Genomic DNA, 6,000 nt, shown 5'->3' with positions numbered 1-6,000 from the left:
TAGAATTCTGGGCAAAAAGTACAAAAGGTGAAAAAAATCCACAGCCAAATGTAGCTGATTTTATTTCATTTCTGGTTTGTATTCATTTATTTGTATTTTGTTTGCTTATTGCTGTATAGAGGACCACTGGTTGTTTCTCGCAAGTATATCTGTAACAGGCTTCAAAATAACTGAGAAAGTTTGAGGCAACTAGCTTATACAAATTTTGCAGTAAAATCACCTAATTAAGCCCATGCTTATTGCAAAACTGATTTGACTAGCTTTGCTTTTTAAAAATTGCTTTCCAGTTCAGTCGCTCAGTCATGTCCAACTCTTTGCGATATCATGGACTGCTGCACACCAGGTTCCATGTCCATCACCAATTCTGAGTTTACGCAAACTCATGTCAATTGAGTCAGTGATGACATCCAACCATCTCATCCTCTGTTGTCCCCTTCTACTCCCACCTTCAATCTACCCCCGCATCAGGGTCTTTTCCAGTGAGTCAGTTCTTCGCATCAAGTGACCAAAGTAGTGGAGTTTCAGCTTCAGTATCAGTCCTTCCAATGAATATTCAGGACTGATTTCCTTTAGGATGGACTGGTTGGATCTCCTTGAAGTCCAAAGGACTCTCAAGAGTCTTCAACACCACACAGTTCAAAAGCATCAATTCTTCAGTGCTCAGCCTTCTTTATGGTCCAACTGTCATATCCATACATGACCACTGGAAAAACCATAGCATTGACTAGACGGACCTTGATTGGCAAAGTAATGTCTCTGCTTTTTTGGAGAATCTCAGGGATGGGGGAGCCTGGTGGGCTGCCGTCTGTGGGGTCGCACAGAGTCGGACATGACGGAAGCGACTTAGCAGCAGCAGCAGGTAGGCCATAGCTTTTCTTCCAAGGAGCAAGCATCTTTTATGGCTGCAATCACCATCTGCAGTGATTTTGGAGCCCCCCAAAATAAAGTCTCTCACCGTTTCCATTGTTTCCCTATCTATTTGCCATGAAGTGATAGGACCGGATGCCATGACCTTAGGTTTTTGAGTGTTGAGTTTTAAGCCAGCTTTTTCACCCTCCTCTTTCATCCTCATAAAGAAGCTCTTTAGCTCCTCTTCACTTTCTGCCTTAAGGGTGATGTTATCTGCATATCTGAGGTTACTGATATTCTCCCAGAAATCTTGATTTCAGCTTGTTCTTCATCCAGCCCAGCGTTTCTCATGATGTACTCTATATATAAGGTACTCCTTTCCCAATTTGGAACCAGTCCATTGTTCCATGTCCAGTTCTAACTGTTGCTTCTTGATCTGCAAGCGGATTTCTCAGAAGGCAGGTAAGATGGCCTGGTATTCTCATCTCCTTAAGGATTTTCAAGTTTGTTGTGATCCACATAGTCAAACACTTTAGCATAGTCATAAACGATTTCTAAATTACCTGTTTTTATAAATCTCCTTCAGTAAATAAAATATAGTCTTTCTTTTTGCCCCATTGATACCCAGCAGACAGGGAGAAATATTTTCATGTGAAGGTGCCTTCTGTGAATGGGGATATCCATGCATCTCCAAGCCTCTATCCCATCAATTTCCTACAATTTACTCTCCCAATCATCAAAAACAGAAAGAAAAAGCATCATAATGGTGCATATTCAGTTTCTTCAAAACAACTTCATAGTATTAATACATTTTCCAAATGAGGCTGCATTTTTCACTATATGAACATATCTTTTGGCCAGTTTCCTACTCTGAGAAATATGAATTGACATAAAGTACTAAATCACATCAAGTTTGTAAAGGTATTCATTTCCATGTCTAGAAAGTTTATAGCTCCTTTCGGCTACAGTCTAGTATTTTAAGGATCCCTTACAGTGATCCTTTTTAAAATCTAATTTTTGAAACTTCATTTAAAGAGAACAGGACAGTTCTCTCAAGAAACACATAAAGTAATTTATACACATTTTAGCATCTGTGCATGACACTTAAATATCTGTTGAAAGAATGGTTGAATAAGTGAATTATGCATTATATATTCAGGATCTAGATTAAAATTAGTTATAGAGCAAAGTCAATAGAAATTGGAAATTTTAATCATATGTCAAATTGAATGTTGAATCTTTTAAAACAGAAACAATCACCATTTTAAAATATTTGTTAAAAATATAGTTTTCCTTTAGATTACTTTTTAAAAAGTAAAAGTAGCTTATACTAATGGGGAAAAAATACCATGTCACACATAACAGGATCACTAACTGTAAGCCATTTGTATCCTAGATAGCATTCAAAAAAAATAATAACATACTAGTATAGTGTTTGTGTGTGTGTTATGTATATTAGTGTATATATTTATAAGACAACAAGTGTTCATGCTACACACATAGTTATTTCCCTTGGGTTTTTCACTTAAAAATTAAAGATATGTTCATATGAGTGCACAAAAATTATAAACTTTTTGCAGCTATACAGAATTTGATTTTACATCAATAGATGATGCATATATAATCACCCCACAAATGCAGTTGATTTTAGGATTTTAACATTTCCCATAAAAATTCTGTTTTCATCATATCATTGTTTTCTTAAAAACTTATATAAATTTCTAACTATATTATGAGTCCCCAAATGTACTTAGGTCTTCATAGTCAGCCCTTCACCAACCAATCCAATACTATTTTCTAGTATTGAAAAAATTCAACATCTCTTTCAGCAGAAACTTCATGGCATTCTACATTCTTCACGCATTTTTTTCCCATCCTTGCTTGTTTTCTCCTTCTTAGCTACACAAATTCCTTTGTCGTATAACCAAACCCTTCAGAGCGCATTAAGGCCTCTCTTATACACAATAAAAACCCTCCATAAATTTGAAACTCATGATAATTTCCACTGCATTTATTATCCATTTCATGCATCCTATAACTTAACTATTTCCCATATACATCACATACATTACATGTATTAAATCTCAGTCTTCTAAAAGAGCACTAGAACAAGAGTTGTTTAAGTTTCTAAGTCATGTCCGACTCCTTTGTGACCTTATGGACTAGAGCCCACCAGTCTCCTCTGTCCGTGGGATTTCTGAGGCAAAAACACTGTAGTGGGCTGCCATTTACTTCTCCAGGGGATCTTGCAGACACAGGGGTTCAACCTGCATTGCCCACATTGGCAGGCAAATTCTTCACCACTGAGCCACCAGGGAAGCCCAGAATAAGAATTCAGTTCAGTTCAGTTGCTCAGTCATGTCCCACTCTTTGTGACCCCATGAACTGCAGCACGCCAGGCCTCCCTGTCCATCACCAACTCCCGGATTTAACCCAAACTCATATCCACTGAGTTGGTGATGCCATCCAACCATCTCATCCTCTGTCACCCCCTTCTCCTCCTGCCCTCAGTCTTTCCCAGCATCAGGGTCTTTTCAAATGAGTCAGTTCTTTGCATCAGGTGGCCAAAGTGTTGGAGTTTCAGCTTCAACATCAGTCCTTCCAATGAGCATCCAGGACTGATCTCCTTCAGGATGGACTGGTTGGATCTCCCTGCAGTCCAAGGACTCTCAAGAGTCTTCTCCAACACCACAGTTCAAAAGCATCAATTCTTTGGCGATCAGCTTTCTTTATAGTCCAACTCTCACATCCATACATGACTACTGGAAAACCACAGCCTTGACTAGGCGGAACTTTGTTGGCAAAGCATTACTTTGCTTTTTAATATGCTATGTAGGTTGGTCATAACTTTCCTTCCAAGGAGTAAGCATCTTTTAATTTCATGGCTGCAATAGCCATCTGCAGTGATTTTGGAGCCCCCCAAAATAAAGTCAGCCACTGTTTGTACTGTTTCCCCATCTATTTGCCATGAAATGATGGGACCAGATGCCTTGATCTTAGTTTTCTGAATGTTGAGTTTTAAGCCAACTTTTTCACTCTCCTCTTTCACTTTCATCAAGGGGCTCTTTCGTTCTTCTTTAATTCTTCTAATAAGAATTAGGCACAATTTATTTCAACACTAGGTATCTCTGACTTCTAGGGTTAAATTGCTAGTGTGTTTTCCTTCCCAAATAAGGAATTTTTAAGGTACTTGAAAATATACAAATTATTTCTCATAATACTAATACAGCTTATGAAAGCCATCAATAAAGCTGTTGAATGAGTGAAAGCATATAGATATTTAAAAAGAAAAAATTCTAAAAATTTGTTGATATTTTTAGGGTAATATTTCTAAAAATACATAACTAATAATTTTTACAACCAAAGGATTTTTCTACTTTTATTTCTTTCTGTTTTTATAGTGTTACACTAATCTATGATTTTCCTTTAAAGAACATTTTTATATATAGGTTTTTAATCCAAAACCTTACACATATACATACAGAAAGCACACATACACACATACACACACACTCATACACTCACCCACACATACTCCTAAGGGTATGGAGAAGGCAGAAGACAGAGAAAAGAATCTCTTTTGTTTTCAAAAGGATCATTTTGATTGTCTGCCTGTCATCTTCCCTTTCTGCAAAAGCAAAGTCCTTAACTTCCCTTTGTTAGATGAAAAACTTTCAGATTATTCTAAAATGGTTGAGGATAAAGATGGATATATGAAATCCTGAAATTAACATTTTAATTCTAATGCTCAAACAGTAAAAAATCTTCCTGTAATGCGAGAGAATTGGGTTCATTCCCTGGGTTGGGAAGATCCCCAGGAGGAGAGCATGGCAACCCACTCTAGTGTTCTTGCCTGGAAAACCCCTGTGGACAGAGGAGCCTAGCAGGCTACAGTTCACGGGGTCACAAAGAGTCGGACGTGACTGAGTGACTAAATACAGCACATAGACTCATGTGCAGGAAGTACGACTGAACTAAGTTTTAGAATTTGAAATTTACTCATAGAAGATTATAGTCATCAAAATCCGATAAGAAAAGGACAAACTGTGGTTGATTACCTAGTGCTTTAGGGTTTCCCAGGTGATGCTAGTGGTAAAGAATCCGCTTGCCAATGCAGAAAACATAAGGTCCCAGCTTCGATCCCTGAGTCAGGAAGATCCCCTAGTGAAGGCAATGGCTACCCACTCCAGTATTTTTGCCTGGAGAATCCCAAGGACAGAGCAAACCTGGAAGGCTACAGTCCATGGAGTCACAAAGAATTGGACATGACTGAAGCAACTTAGCATGCACCTAGTGCTTTATCTAGAAAGAATAAAATGTTCAAGTATTAGAGAACAGATAAAAGATTTATTCTATTTAAAGTTTATATTTTTAATATTTGTAATCTTAATAAAAATGTTAAGTAAAAGTGAATATTCTTAGGTCAGATTTGCCAATTTAGCTGACTTATTTTTCTTTAAAAACAGAATAGGATAAGCTGATGTGTTAGATGTGGTAGGTGGATAAGCACAAGAGAATAACACATTTCTTGGAAAACAAGAGGGAAGTTTCCATTCACCCAGTTACTGTTTTCAATAAACACTGTTTGGCATAGTTCGCCATAAAATTTTTGTTGGTAATAACATTGACATGATAAAGTTTGACATGGACGCTGTTTAGCAGATTGAAAATAAAATCACTTGAGTTGTATCAAAGTATACTCAATCATATAATGTTCTTCATGTTGTCACACACATATGAGACTATGCTATATTTGTATGACAACTAGAGTAATAATGCCTCCTAGAATTCAATAATTGTATCACATTGTTCAGCTTCTAAATGACTTTTCACATCTGATTCTACCTATGGACAATGTGATTATAAGCCAGTATCCAGGAATGTTTCTGTATTGTCTTAATCTACATTAAAACTGACTCCATGACTTACCAACTGTACAGAGTGCTTCAGAACATCGCTTGACTCCGGGCACACTGAAACCTGAACAGTGTCTCATTTCAAAATAATTGCATTATTCCTAAAATAGTGACACATGTGAATATTCATTTTCCTAGGGAAAAAGGGATCATAAATATTGAGAGGGTGATAATAAAAAAAGGATATATTTTGAGACCTAACAATACCCAACTCATGATCAAATACCAATGGGAA

This window comes from Moschus berezovskii, chromosome 9, assembly GCF_049115385.1.
Source record: "Moschus berezovskii isolate FMDL1 chromosome 9, NW_MosBer_1.0, whole genome shotgun sequence".
Classification (NCBI taxonomy): Eukaryota; Metazoa; Chordata; class Mammalia; order Artiodactyla; family Moschidae; genus Moschus; species Moschus berezovskii.
The sequence above is the reverse complement of the archived record's forward strand: the minus strand, read 5'-3'. Positions refer to the sequence as shown.